Source organism: Salvelinus alpinus, chromosome 9 (assembly GCF_045679555.1).
Source record: "Salvelinus alpinus chromosome 9, SLU_Salpinus.1, whole genome shotgun sequence".
NCBI classification, from domain to species: domain Eukaryota; kingdom Metazoa; phylum Chordata; class Actinopteri; order Salmoniformes; family Salmonidae; genus Salvelinus; species Salvelinus alpinus.
This window is the reverse complement of record NC_092094.1, coordinates 56,570,674-56,587,123: the sequence shown is the minus strand read 5'-3', so window position 1 is coordinate 56,587,123 and position 16,450 is coordinate 56,570,674.

Below are 16,450 nucleotides of genomic sequence, written 5' to 3'. Positions count from 1 at the left end.
AAAAGCGTAACTTCTTTTTAATCTAACCGCGTTGTCAGATTTTTAAAAAGCTTTAAGGTGAAAGCATACCATGCGATTGTCTGAGGACAGCGCCCCACATCAACATATTTTTCAATCAGCACAGGCTTCACAAAATCACAAATAGCGATTAAATAGATCACTTACCTTTGAAGATCTTCCTCTGTTTGCAATCCCAAGGGTCCCAGCTACAACATGAATGGTCGTTTTGTTCATTAACTTCTTGCCACTAGGGGGGTGCTATTTCGACATAGCACAAATGTGTATCCAATGTAAACGGCCTCCTACTCAATTCTTGCTCGTACAATATGCATATTATTCTTACTATTGGATAGAAAACACTCTCTAGTTTCTAAAACCGTTGGAATTATGTCTGTAAGTGAAACAGAACTCGACTTAGAGCACTTTTCCTATGTCTGTGTGAGAATGGGAAATTTTATCATCTGCTTTGAGACCTGTCTTTAACTTTGCCTGTCTTCTATTGGTTGAGATGCACTGCATACGCCTTCCCCTGGCTGTTAGCGAATAGGGAGAGTTGAAATGACGTCTCTACGTAGTTCCCAAAGTTTTTAAATTGATTGGAACCGAGGTGTCCGACCTTTTGGGACTTCGCGCTGACGCAAAGAGGGTCTTGGCATGTCTTTTTAGAACGTCTGGTTTTAGCTCCTAGAAGTATCCGGCTCTGTTTTTATTCGCTATAGGCTTTAAAGACATCATAATCTTGTTATTTTGAACCGAATTATACCAGTTTAGGTCAGTATATTGCGATTTTCAGGTATTTATTTCCATGGCGCTGTAGAAACGTGGGTGTCTCTCTCTCGAATGCCATTCTGTACTGCTAATTGCAACGTCGAGGGAAACATTCTCCAACCCAGCAACGATTATTTTGGCCAACGGACACCTTTCACAAGATTCTGATGGGAGTTCAGCTAATAGTAGGTACTATTTATGCTGATAAAACGTTGTTCTGTTGAAAAAGAAAAATGTATTAGACGCCATTATTTTCCATGTAGCGTTGCGCTATCGCACCCTGTATTGTACCCAGTATTGCGCAGTAAGGTTAATTTTAAAAATGTAATTCAGCGATTGCATTAAGAAGTAATTTCTCTTTCAATTGCTGTCCAACCTGTATTTTTTTAGTCAAGTTTATGAATAGTTTTCGATAAGATTAGGTGCCTTTCCAAAATGGCGCCGGACAGATTGCTTGATTTTTTGCCCACTAAACACGTTGTGTAACCACGAATTGTGCGGCTAAATATGCACATTTTCGAACAAACTATATGCATTGTGTAATATGATGTTACAGGACTGTCATCTGAAGAATTCTGAGAAGGTTAGTGAAAAAATTTATAGCGTTTGGTGGTTTATAACGTTATTGCTATTTTTGGCTTGAACCAATGCTACTGTGTGACTGACTTGTAGTAAGCTAAGATAACGCTATATTGTGTTTTCGCTGTAAAACACTTAGAAAATCTGACATATTGGCTATATTCACATGATCTGTGTCTTTCATCTGCTGTACGCTGTGTATTTTTAAGAAATGTTTTATGATGAGTAATTAGCTAATACACGATGGTCTCTGTAGTTATTCTAGTCATTTTAGTGATAGTTGTAATGGGGGCTGCAATTGTAAACTATGATTTATACCTGAAATATGCACATTTTTCTAACAAAACCTATGCTATACAATAAATATGTTATCAGACTGTCATCTGATGAGAATTGTTTCTTGGTTAGTGGCTATTTATATCTTTATTTGGTCGAATTTGTGATAGCTACTGATGCAGTAAAAAATATGGTGGAGTAAAAAAAGTGGTGTCTTTTGCTAACGTGGTTAGCTAATAGATTTACATATTGTGTCTTCCCTGTAAAACATTTAAAAAATCAGAGATGATGGCTTGAATCACAAGATCTGTATCTTTCATTTGGTGTCTTGGACTTGTGATTCCATGAACATTTTATTTTATGATATCCCTGTAACTTTAGGCTAGGCTATGCTAGTCAGCTTTTGTGATGGGGGGGATCCCGGATCCGGGTTTGTGACTCTATAAAGGTTAACATCCTTCTTTATATCCCAAAAAGTATGTTTAGTTGACGCCATTGATTTCAGTAATCCATTCAGTTCAACATGCAGACAAAGGAGTCCAAAAAGCTACTGGTAAACTTTGTCCAAACAAGTCAAACGACGTTTCTATTTAATCCTTAGGTACTCTAAAATGTAAATAAAATATTTCACACGGAAAGTAGTATATTCAATAGGAAAGGAAAATTCGTAAGCTTGCGCCTTCCTCCTCGCACACCGAAAGACTGATTTGCTTCAGGTGGTCCCCTTAAAAAAACTCCAAATACTTGTAAGTTTTTCAAAGAAGAAGCCTGAAACCTTGAATAAAAACTTTTGACATCTAGTGGAAGCCATAGGAATTGCAATTTGGGTGACGGAGATACAGTAGAGGTCTGTAATTTTTTATCATAGTTACACTTCAACTGTGAGAGACGTGTACCTATGATAAAAATTACAGACCTCTACATGATTTGTAAGTAGGAAAACCTGCAAAATCGGCAGTGATCAAATACTTGTTCTACCCACTGTATATAGAAACAATAGGTTTTCTAAAGTAAGAGCTGGGGAAAAAAATTCTGGTCAGATTTTCTATGGATTTTTGCCTGCCATATCAATTCTGTTATAGTATCAGACACTATTTTAACATTTTATTTAACTTCAGAGTGTTTTCTATCCAATGCTACCAATTATATGCATATCCTGGATTCTGGGTCTGAGTAACAGGCAGTTTACTTTGGGCATGTGAGTCAGGCGGAAATTCAGGAAAATAGACCCTAGCCCAAACAATTTCTGACTTGCTTTGTTAAATAAAGGTTACACTAAGAGCATAACATTTCAACACACTAATTGTAAAATGTTAGTCTAACTTATACTCAAAAGGAGATTTTGTGAAAATAAAAATCTTATTGATTTATCAAGACCAGTCCCCATGCTTGTCTCAGAGCAGCAGGAAACGGTGTTAAAATAGTTGAAGGCTTTTGATTCAAATCCTATTGCTTCTAACTTCAATATGCACTTTAAATAAAGAAGACCTACAGCACTTTTAACAGCACATTACTCAACACTAGTGAGACTCATGTCGCCTATGGTAGGCCAACAGTATATCGAAAAACATGATGTCACTCTCAGCCAATTATTACATATATTGCATGGATTGGAGGATATTTCTGTAATTCAGTGATATTTATTCCCATAGTAATTCGTTATGGATCCATAACTAAATAAACATCAGCATTTGAAAGAGTATTTTTATCATTATTTTATTAATAAAAGCATAAAGATGCCGTTATTAGTTACATTGTTTTGGTTTGAACCTGTAGATTGGCACTAAGAACAGAACAGCGGGAACATTTCTCTAGTCAGTTACATTATAACTGCAATGCTTCTTAAAGTGTTGAAAGTGTGGCGGGGTGGGGATCCACCCTCTCCCCCTTCCTCTTCCTCCCTTCCCCATGGGCTAGGTCGGTCTTCTGTGCGTGGCTCTGCGGCCCATCCCGTGCCCCCTGCCCTCGTGCCTTGAACCTCGCACGCTTTCAGTGGATGTAGCTGGAGAAATGCAAAGCAGTCCCATTGTGCGTCACTCGGGAGCCATGACCAATATATATTGTCCTGCTAATAACAGGGTTAATAACATATCTGTAAGAATATCCAACAGGCTTTTAAATAATTCTAAATTAATAATAATAATAATAATTGCTTTGTTTAAAAAAATAACAATATTTTGGAGATTATTTCATTTTCAAATAACTTAAAATGAGCAAGATTCTTCAACATAGGGTGAGACATTGTTACTAATTTGTAAATAAAGCCAGTTTGTTATTTAGAATTATTTATTTCTGTTTTTAGAGGTAGAAAAACCAAATACCTACAGTCATCTCATGGGTCTCCCAGTCAAGGTACTGAACCAGCATCTGTAGCAACAGAGCTTGCACAGCTATGCAGTGTCTTAGACTGTTGCCCCACTCAGGCACTGTACAACATGACTGGTCGAGAGTGGCATACAGTACTACAGTAAGAGCAAAATAATCCTAACAAAATAAAATAATAAAAACCTTAGTGTAACAACAGTTTTAGTAAGTAATACTGAAGTCGTGCACAATTATCAGTTTCTATTTAGGTTTATGTCGCCTATTCATTGTCAGTTAGAGACACAGTAGGACCAATAAGCATAATCAGTGATCTAACTCCCCCTTGCGCTGGTCGGGAACAATGAAGGGGTGACGCAGGGCACCGTACTAAACCACAAATTACCTCTAAGTCCCGCGGCGTAAGCTCGCAACTTTCAAAGGAGGAACCACTGGATGGCCACCAGTTTGTCTCTCACACATCTTGCAGGTCTTGACTCACGGTTATCAAATCGTAGCATTCTTGAAAATGTGTGAAAGACTTTCAGCGGCATCGTGGCACAGAAAATCGCCCTTCCACACTCTGCATCCCAGACACTACATGTAGCCTCGCCTCTGGACCTATACACACCTGCTAAGATTAGCAGCGCTATGTAGGCACACAGGTCAATCTCATCCATCCTTTTCCAGTTGTCTCCATATTTAAAGAAACCCTCCTAATTTGTCATCTCCAAGATGATTTTTTCGATGGCTGGTGTGATGAACATGTAGAATGTTGAGACGATGTCCTGGGCATGGGCAACTGCATGTCTTGTGGGCTCTGGGGTCATCCTTATGACATTTTGTGCTGCCATCATGCCCTGATTGTCATATGGGGACAAGGACCATGTTATTTTGCTGTTCTTTGACAAAAATGTCTCTCTTCAGCTTGGGGGATTTCTTCTTCATCTGAAGATAGTGCTCTGGGTTGTATTCTTTCCCATCTTCTTCTTCAGATACCTCTTCCTCTTCTAAATCATTGTTCTCTTGTTCCTCCTGAAAAATGACATCTACGACCTGTTGGGCACTGAAATGTGCGCTCATGGCTTCAGCAAAGGGAGAACTGGGGGGACTTTATAGCCATTCCCCATTAGTAAATAATGCTTTCAAAAAATGCTTATTTTGTCTGTTAACTTGAGTCATGTGTGGAGTCGTGGAGGGGAGATGCTGCACATGCACAAGACATTTTCAGTTTTGTCTGAGTTCAATCAGTAGCACACAATCTTAATGTATCATTGTGTGTGTGTGTCTTTGTGGTCTAGATGGTGTGGAAATTATTTTATAACTGCCGGGTCAAGAATGACCCTAAAGGCCTCCCGGGTGGCGCAGTGGTCTAAGGCACTGCTTCATAGTGCTAGCTGTGCCACTAGAGATTCTGTGTTCGAGCCCAGGCTCTGTCGCAGCCTGCCGCGGCCCATGGGGCGGCACACAATTGGCCCAGCGTTGTGTCTTTAACAAAACAAAATATTGTGTGGCTATCTGGCATTGGTACATAAACTTAAGCTTTGGGGACTAACGGTACGCACTTGAAATAGCCTACATGCCAATTGCCAAATGGCAGACAAAGTTAATGTCAATCCACAGAGTCTAAAAGGACAATGTAGAATAATAATTCAATAAGAGAAAAGCTGTGAAAGTTGTTGAAAATAAAGAGAATGGAAGGCCAGAAAAGTAATATTTGGGAAATATTTGGTGAAGTTGTATAAGAGAATGATATCAGTGCTATGTGTGATGATTGTGAGGCGCTATACAAATGCATACATATTCGACAGTAACAAGATGGGGAAAAACAGAACATGATTGGTGGTATTTATATTGTCTATATACTATAATTATAATGCATGGAGAAAATAATACATTGTATGTTTCCTCCTTTAACTTGTGAGGTATTGTTCTGTAAAATTTGTAGACATTTTCATTGTGTATTTGGGGTAGATGGACTCTCTAAAATGTTTGGTAACATTCCATCTTTCTAAGACCTTCAATCTCACTCTGCTAATATTATTCACCTCCAGCTGTCTAAGTTCTTCTAGTGTTTTGGTGCCAGTTTTCTTAAGGGGTCACTTTCTGGGCAGAGACTGTTAACCATAAATGCTCTGTGCTTGTATGACCCTTCATTTGATTGGGCTTGGTGCACCAAGAATGTGCATGCCCTCTTTCAGTGGGCAGTAGAAGAGAATGTTTTTAGAATGTTTTTGCAAAATTCCAGGTGTAGTTTTTCTGTGTGTGTTTTTTGCCATTATGTATATTTTGATTGTAGTAGTGGGACCCATATTTCACTGCCATACACAAGGAATGGTTGGTTAATGGAGTCAAATATTTTAAGCCAGAGTTTTATTGGCGGGGGGGGGGGGGTTCGGGTTGCGTATTTCTTTCTTTATTGAGTAGTATGCTCTCCTTGCTTTCTCTGCCAGTGTTTTGATACCTACGTTGAACCGCCCTAATGCATTGATGTCAAGACCGAGGTAGGTATAATTGGTGGTGTGGTCAATTCAGGCTTTCTTTTGGAAAAGCATAACTTTTGTTTAGCTCATGTTCACTGTCAGTGCCGAGTTTCGGCAGTAGGCATCTAACACTGACATGCTATGTTGTAACTCCTGTTCTGTTGGAGACAACATGACCAGGGGCCTCATTTATCAATATTGCTTAGAAACTATTCTAAAATAATACTTACGAACTAAATATAAAATATTTGTCATACGCACACTGGTAGGAGAAAACCATTGATAAATATAAATTGTTCTCAGTCTCAGTGCTCATGCACAACCTTGGTTATTTGCTTTTCAAAACACCCCTAATTAACCATATATGTTTACAATCATTCCTTTCATTTAAAACCTCTTCAATGTAAAGTCCACTGTTTAGGGGACCGGTGTGGTTCTTGTACCAGTTCCAACTGTAGATCGAAATGGCTTGCATTGAGCGCCTGATTCTCAAGGACACAGGAGTATGTCTCTTCTGCCTCTATGAAGAAGGATGTGAAATCTAAAACCACTTGAAGCTGGGATGTCCCTCCTACCATTTAATTTGCTCTTCCGACAGTCCAGCAACTCCTGGCTGAACCATACGTCACAGCCACTAACAACGCATATACCTGGAATCCTTACATTGTAACGCAGCAGGGGAGAGTGGTGTCGTCACTGTAGTACAGAGATTCAGAGATCGATTCATAGCCAGCAATCTAAAATAACTCTTAGATTTTAAACACAAAACACTTTGTTTGTCATAGACAGACACAATTAATATGAGACGGAAGGTGAGTTCCTAATGAGTTCAGGAAGCTAAGCTAGAGCTCTGTGAGATGTTTACAGTGATGGGGCAGACATTTTGATCAAGAGAAACCTTTCGGAAACATGCACCATTTCTCTAACACTAAATACACAACTATGTATTTTACAGTTCTAAGGAAGGTGAAATCTTATAGTTAGCTGTTTTAAACATTAATCATTATATATTTAGAAAGAAATATGTCATTTCAAGCCTTATTCATACATTTTTGTTGAATAAGAAATACATCATATCAAATATTTTATATCTTTATCATATTTGTACTGTGTACTTGAGCTTGTGTCCTCAAAAGTGACTACACCTCAGCAATATATAACAATGTTTATCAGAAAGGTGAGATTTAAAAAAACTCTTTTTGATTACATTTAGTTAGAATTATGAGGTTTAAAGCCCGTGGGGGAATATACAACGTCATACCATGAAATACAACGGCGCTACAAAAAAATTATATGATAAAAAAAAATTTATGAGACTGAAATAGAGGTGCTGGTGCCAGAGATTAAGGACAACCAAAACGTTTCCTCAGTTGGGGCTTGACCAGTAAAAATAAAAACATAGCTTCAAAGAGAGGGACATTACGACAAATCAAGGTGATTTAGCAATGGCAAATACACTTCAAATGAGTAGGCAAAACTTATCAATAAGCCATTGATCCTAAACAGTTCTGTAGCGAATGCACTAAGAGTCGGAAAGCAAGTACAGGGAGTGAGTGTTTAATAAATAAACGGAACAGAAAACATGGAACACGAACAATGCACTGACATGGAACAGAGTCAATAACATCCGAGGAAAGAACCAAGGGGAGCCAAAAATATAGGGAAAGTAATCAAGGAGGTGATGGAGTCCAGGTGAGTGTCATGAAGTGCGTGACGATGGTGACAGGTGTGCATTATAATCAGTTGCCTGAATTCTTTTAATAGTTTTTCCAGATGTTGTCATTTCGAATGGGGATGATTTTCTTATTATGTGAGGCATTAAGTGTTCCCCATAGTTACCAAAACAAGTTACTATTGTGGAGTAACTACAATGCTATTGATCCATCCTTAATTTTCTCCTATCACAGCCATTAAGTGTAATTAATAACTTCACCATGATCAAAGGAATATTCAATGTCCCTGCTTTTTATATTTTTACCCATCTACCAATAGGTGCCCTTCATTGTGAGGCATTGGAAAACCTCCATGTTCTTTGTAGTTGAATCTGTGTTTGAAATTCACTGCTCGACTGAGGGACCTTACAGATAATTGTATGTGTGGGGTACAGAGATGAGGTAGTCATTCAAAAATAATGTTCAAAACTGTTATTGCACAAAGAGTGAGTCCATGAAACTTATTATGAGACTTGTTAGGCACATTTTTACTCCTGAACTTATTTAGGATTGCCATAACAAAGGGGTTGAATACTTATTGACTCAAGACGATTCACCACAAAACGTGGAAAAAGTTAAAGGATGTGAATACTTTCTGAAGGCACTGTAGGTGTGACAAAAGAAAGTAGCTTACCCTTATCACTTGGTTAAAGAGTTTAAGAATAGCCTCTCTCAGCATGGGGTTGCTGTGTCTCAGCAGCTCTGTTCGAATGCTTTTATTTGATCATTTAGATTAGACAATATATAAGGATTGTCCAGCTGGTTTTGTCGATATTTTACTTTTAATTCCAATTATTTTAAATGTTCTATTACTGTTGTTTGGTTGGAGTTAAGTTATTTTTCTTGGAATGTATAGAAGTTTTCAAAATGCTGTTTCCAAATAGTCCCATCTTTGATTGGGAGGTCTTTCTTTTTAACAGTGGTATATGTGTCACGATCGTTGTCAAGATGAGACCAAGGCGCAGCGTGAGTAGAGTTCCACATATTTAATAAAGAGAAACTCATAAACAAAAGCACAAACGAAACGTGAAGCTACTAATGTGCACAAAGGCAACTATATGTAGACAAGATCCCACAACACAAACAAGGAAATGGCTACCTAAATATGACCCCCAATCAGAGACAACGATAAACAGCTGTCTCTGATTGGGAACCATATCAGGCCAACATAGACATACAAAACTCCTAGATGACAACACCCCTATACATACAAAAACCCTAGACATACAAAACTAGCGTACCCACCCTAGTCACACCATGACCTAAGCAAAATATAAAGAAAAACAGAGATATCGAAGGTCAGGGCGTGACAGTACCCCCCCCCCCAAAGATGCGGAGTCCCGGCCACAAACCTGAACCTATAGTGGAGGGTCCGGGTGGGCATCTACCTTTGGTGGCGGCTCTGGTTCTGGACGCAGCTCTGGAGGCTCTGGACCGCCGACCGTCGCTGGAGGAACCGGACAGTTGACCGTCGCTGGAGGCTCTGGACCGCCGACCGTCGCTGGAGGCTCTGGACCGCCGACCGTCGCTGGAGGAACCGGACCGTTGACCGTCGCTGGAGGCTCCGGACCGGGGACCGTCTCAGGAGGTTCCCGGACCGTAGACCATCTCAGGACGTTCCCGGACCGTAGACCGTCTCAGGAGGTTCCGGACCGTGGCCCGTCATTGGAGGTTCCGAACCGTGGCCCGTCGTTGTAGGTTCCGGACTGGGAACTGTCGCAGGAAGCTCTGGACTGGGAACTGTCGCCGGAAGCTCTGGACTGGGGACAGTCGCCGGAAGCTCTGGACTGGGGACTGTCGCCGGAAGCTCTGGACTGGGGACTGTCGCCGGAAGCTCTGGACTGGGGACTGTCGCCGAAAGCTCTGGACTGTGGAGGTGCACTGGAGGCTTGATGCGTGGGACCGGTACAGGTGGCACCGGGCTGATGACACGCACCTCAGGGCGAGTGCGGGGAAGAGGCACAGGACGTACTGGACTGTGGATGCGCACTGGAGGCCTGATGCGTGGGACCGGTACAGGTGGCACCGGGCTGATGACACGCACCTCAGGGCGAGTGCGGGGAAGAGGCACAGGACGTACTGGACTGTGGATGCGCACTGGAGATCTGGAGCGTAGAGCTGGCCGAATGTGTCCTGGCTGGATGCTCACTTTAGCTCGATAAGTGCGGGGCGCTGGCACAGGACGCACTGGGCTGTGAAGGCGTACTGGCGATACAGAACGTAGAGCCGGCGCAGGGTATCCTGGTCCGAAGAGGTTTACTGGAGACCAGGAGCGCTGAGCCGGTACAACCCGTCCTGGCTGGATGCCCATTCTAGCGCGGCAAATGCTGGGAGCTGGAATAGAGCGCACCGGGCTATGAATACGCACTGGAGACACCGTGCCCATCACTACATAACACGGTGCCTGACCAGTCACATGCTCCCCATGGTAAGCACGGGGAGTTGGCTCAGGTCTAAACCCTACCTCCTCCAATCTCCCCGTGTGCCCCCTCCCCAAAAATATTTGGAGCTGCCTCTCGGGTTTCCGTTCTAGCCGTGTCCCCTCGTATCGTCGTCGTTCCTCTTTCACTGCCTCTATTTCTTCCTTCGGACGGCGATACTCCCCAGCCCTTGTCCAGGGTCCTGCTCCATCCAGGATTTCTTCCCAAGTCCAGGATACTTCTTCATCCTGGGCACGCTGCTTGGTTCTTTGTTGGTGGGATCTTCTGTGCTGATCGTTGTAAAGATGAGACATATTAAATATGTGAGTAGAGTTCCACATATTTAATAAAGAGAAACTCATAAACAAAAAACAACAAAAGCACAAATGAAATGTGAAGCTACTAATGTGCACAAAGGCAACTATACGTAGACAAGATCCCACAACACAAACGAGGAAAAATGGCTACCAAAATATGATCCCCAATCAGAGACAACGATAAACAGCTGTTTCTGATTGGGGACCATATCAGGTCAACATAGACATACAATACACCTAGATGACAACAACCCTATCCATACAAAAACCCTGGACATACAAAAACCCTAGACATAAAAAACTAGCGTACCCACCCTAGTCACACCCTGACCTAACCAAAAGATAATATACACTGCTCAAAAAAATTAAGGGAACACTTAAACAACACAATGTAACTCCAAGTCAATCACACTTCTGTGAAATCAAACTGTCCACTTAGGAAGCAACACTGATTGACAATAAATTTCACATGCTGTTGTATAAATGGAATAGACAAAAGGTGGAAATTATAGGCAATTAGCAAGATACCCCCAATAAAGGAGTGGTTCTGCAGGTGGTGACCACAGACCACTTCTCAGTTCCTATGCTTCCTGGCTGATGTTTTGGTCACTTTTGAATGCTGGCGGTGCTTTCACTCTAGTGGTAGCATGAGACGGAGTCTACAACCCACACAAGTGGCTCAGGTAGTGCAGCTCATCCAGGATGGCACATCAATGCGAGCTGTGGCAAGATGGTTTGCTGTGTCTGTCAGCGTAGTGTCCAGAGCATGGAGGCGCTACCAGGAGACAGGCCAGTACATCAGGAGACGTGGAGGAGGCAGTAGGAGGGCAACAACCCAGCAGCAGGACCGCTACCTCCGCCTTTGTGCAAGGAGGAGCACTGCCAGAGCCCTGCAAAATGACCTCCAGCAGGTCACAAATGTGCATGTGTCTGCTCAAACGGTCAGAAACAGACTCCATGAGGGTGGTATGAGGGCCCGACGTCCACAGGTGGGGGTTGTGCTTACAGCCCAACACCGTGCAGGACGTTTGGCATTTGCCAGAGAACACCAAGATTGGCAAATTCGCCACTGGCGCCCTGTGCTCTTCACAGATGAAAGCAGGTTCACACGCACATGTGACAGACGTGACAGAGTCTGGAGACGCTGTGGAGAACGTTCTGCTGCCTGCAACATCCTCCAGCATGACCGGTTTGGCGGTGGGTCAGTCATGGTGTGGGGTGGCATTTCTTTGGGGGGCCGCACAGCCCTCCATGTGCTCGCCAGAGGTAGCCTGACTGCCATTAGGTACCGAGATGAGATCCTCAGACCCCTGAGGTCTAGCAATGCAAGACAATGCTAGACCTCATGTGGCTGGAGTGTGTCAGCAGTTCCTGCAAGAGGAAGGCATTGATGCTATGGACTGGCCCGCCCGTTCCCCAGACCTGAATCCAATTGAGCACATCTGGGACATCATGTCTCGCTCCATCCACCAACGCCACGTTGCACCACAGACTGTCCAGGAGTTGGCGGATGCTTTAGTCCAGGTCTGGGAGGAGATCCCTCAGGAGACCATCCGCCACCTCATCAGGAGCATGCCCAGGCGTTGTAGGGAGGTCATACAGGCACGTGGAGGCCACACACACTACTGAGCCTCATTTTGACTTGTTCTAAGGACATTACATCAAAGTTGGATCAGCCTGTAGTGTGGTTTCCACTTTAATTTTGAGTGTGACTCCAAATCCAGACCTCTATGGGTTGATAAATTTGATTTCCATTGATAATTTTTGTGTGATTTTGTTGTCAGCACATTCAACTATGTAAAGAAAAAAGTATTTAATAAGGATATTTCATTCATTCAGATCTAGGATGTGTTATTTTAGTGTTCCCTTAATTTTTTTGAGCAGTGTATATAATATAATATAAAAGAGATATCTAAGGTCAGGGCGTGACAATATGATTTACTCTACTCCCAAACTGGATTTTGTCAAGCTCATTGGTCATAACTTCTTATTTTGGTTTAGGGCCTGTTGGTATATGAGACGCGTCTCCTGGTTTACAGGGTCTCCATGTTGTTGGTTTGACAAAAGTCTCAGTTGTTTTCTTGAAGTTGAACTTTCTTTTTCAAACCATTCTTCCTTTGGTCTTTTTTTCATTTTTGATGTTACATCACCTTTTTTAGATTTTTTTTTGCCAGTTTAATGAATATCCCGATCAATTTATTATTGGCTAAATGAATGCCATCTTTGTCTATAACTTTTGTAAAAATAAAACAGTAAATCAAGTTTTCAATATCAATGCTATTTAATGCTGCCTCATATTCAACATGGCTAGTTTTTTTACTTGTATGTGGGTAGGAGGGGGTAGAGTTTAGGTTGTAGTTTTAAATTTAGTGGTTTCTCAGATTTGTTGAGGGTGATAAACTCGAATTTGTTAGAGGTCTGATAAGGGGAGTTGTGGCATGACCAAAAAGGCATAGATTTTTTTGTTGGTCCATATCTGTTATGGCATTGTCGGCTATGCTGTTTCCTAGTGCAGAGCAATAAGTAAAGCTACCTGGAGAGTCCTCCTGCCTTTAACAATGTACAGACCCAGGTGTTTACGGAGCTGGAGCACTTGTTTCCAATTTTTGCTGACAATACTGTCATAGCTCTGTCTCTCTGTAGTCAGTTGTGATTCAAACACACATGTAGTACCATGTACATGGGTATTTCCCTCAATCTATGTAGTCTGCTCCTTTACCAGTTCCAGCATTTAGATCCCCCATTAAAATAACTTTGTCTACTTATTGAAAATGAACTATTTCAGAATAGAGACTGTCAGACGGGAGCATATACATTGCACACATGTAAATGTATCGATCTGAGTTGACAATTCAGATGATTGTGAGCAAGTACAATTTGTATCAATAAAGTAGTAAAAAAAAACAAGTCCATATTATGGCAAGAATAGCTCAAAGAGAAACGACAGTCCATCATTACTTTAAGACATGAAGGTCAGTAAATCTGGAACATTTCAAGAACTTTGAAAATTTCTTCAAGTGCAGTCGCAAAACCCATCAAGCGCTATGATGAAACTGGCTCTCATGCGGACCACCACAGAAAAGGAAGACCCAGAGTTACCTCTGCTGCAGAGGATAAGTTCATTAGAGTTACTGCAAAACTGTTGGAAATGCATTCCAGGTGAAGCTGGTTGAGAGAATGCCAAGAGTGTTCAACGCTGTCATCAAGGCAAAGGGTACCTACTTTGAAGAATTGAAAATATAACATATATTTTGATTTGTTTATCACTTTTTTTGTTTACTACATGATTCCATATGTGTTTTTTCAAAGTTTTGATGTCTTCACTATTCTACAATGTAGAAAATAGTAAAAATAAAGAAAAACCCTTGAATGAATAGGTGAGTCCAAACTTTTGACTGGTACTGTAGGTTTATTGTTTTTGAACATTCTCTACTGCTGATATTAATTATATTGTTCTTAATACTGTCACGTTCCTGACCTGTTTTCTGTTTAGTTTTGTGTGTTAGTTGGTCAGGACGTGAGTTTGGGTGGGCATTCTATGTTATCTGTTTCTATGTTGGTTTAGGGTTGCCTGGTATGGCTCTCAATTGGAGGCAGGTGTTTGGCGTTCCTCTAATTGAGAGTCATATTTAGGTAGGCTGTTCACAGTGTTTGTTTGTGGGTGGTTGTCTCCTGTGTCAGTGTTTGTCGCACCATACGGGACTGTTACGGTTTGTTCATTTCATGTAGGCTATTTTTCCCTGTTCGTGCGTTCTCGTGTTTATGTATGTTCGTCGTTCAGGTCTGTCTACTTTCGTTTTGTTATTTTGTATCATTATCAAGTATAGTTCGTTTTCGTGTTTGTTCGTTTTGTTTATTTAAAATAAAATTCATCATGTATTCACAACCCGCTGCGCCTTGGTTCGATCACTACTCCTCCTCTTCTTATGAAGAGAGAGAGGACAGCCGATACAGAACCACCCACCAATCCAGAGCCAAGCAGCGGTGTAAACGGAGTAAGGGACAGCGCAAGAAGGAGGAATGGACTTGGGACGATGTATTGGACGGTAAAGGTTGCTACACATGGGAGGAGATCCTGGCTGGAAGGGATCGCCTCCCATGGGAACAGGTGGAGGCACTGAGGAGAACAGAGGCAACCGGAGAAGGGAACCGGCGTTATGAGGGGACGCGTCTTGCACGGAAGCCCGAAAAGCCCGTGAGTAACTCCCAAAAATTTCTTGGGGGGGGGCTAAGGGGTTGTGGGCCAAGGGCAGGTAGGAGACCTGCGCCCACTTCCCAGGCTAACCATGGAGAGCGGGAGTACGGGCAGACACCGTGTTACGCAGTAGAGCGCACGGTGTCTCCTGTAGGTGTGCATAGCCCGGTGCGGGTTATTCCACCTCCCCGCACTGGTAGGGCTAGATTGGGCATTGAGCCAGGTGTCATGAGGCCGGCTCAACGCGTCTGGTCTCCAGTGCGTCTCCTCGGGCCGGCATACATGGCACCTGCCTTACGCATGGTTTCCCCGGTTCGCCTACATAGCCCGGTGCGGGTTATTCCAACTCCCCGCACTGGTCGGGCGACCGGGAGCATTCAATCAGGTAAGGTTGGGCAGGCTCAATGCTCAAGAGAGCCAGTACGCCTGCACGGTCCGGTATTTCCGGTGCCACCTCCCCGCCCCAGCCTAGTACCTACAGTGCCTACACTACGCACTAGGCTACCAGTGCGTTTCCAGAGCCCTGTTCCTCCTCCACGCACTCTCCCTATAGTGCGTGTATCCAGTTCGGTGCCTCCAGTTCCGGCCCCACGCACTAAGCCACCTGTGCGTCTCCTAAGTCCTGTACACACTGTCACTTCTCCCCGTACTAGTCCTGAGGTGCGTGCCCTCAGCCCGGTGCCACCAGTGCCGGTACCACGCACCAGGTATAAAGTACGCTTTGAGAGTTCAGTGTGCCCTGTCCCTGCTCCCCGCACTAGTATGAAGGTGCGTGTCCTTAGCCCCGTGCCTCCAGTTCCGGCACCACGCACCAGGTCTACAGTGCGCCTTATCCGGCCAGAGCCATCCGTCTCCCCAGCGCTATCTGAGCCATCCGTCTCCCCAGCGCAATCTGAGCCATCCGTCTCCCCAGCGCCATCTGAGCCATCCGTCTCCCCAGCGCCATCTGAGCCATCTGTCTCCCCAGCGCCGTCTGAGCCGCCCGTCTGCCATGAGCCTGCAAAGCCGCCCGTCTGCCATGAGCCTGCAAAGCCGCCCGTCTGCCATGAGCCTACAGAGCCGTCCGCCAGACAGGAGCCGCTAGAGCCGCCCGCCAGACAGGAGCCGCTAGAGCCGTCCGTCAGACAGGGTCTGCCAGAGCCGCCAACCAGACAGGATCTGCCAGAGCCGCCAACCAGACAGGATCTGCCAGAGCCGCCAGCCAGACAGGATCTGCCAGAGCCGCCAGCCAGACAGGATCTGCCAGAGCCGCCAGCCAGACAGGATCTGCCAGAGCCGCCAGCCAGACAGGATCTGCCAGAGCCGCCAGCCAGACAGGATCTGCCAGAGCCGCCAGCCAGACAGGATCTGCCAGAGCCGCCAGCCAGACAGGATCTGCCAGAGCCGTCAGCGAGCCATG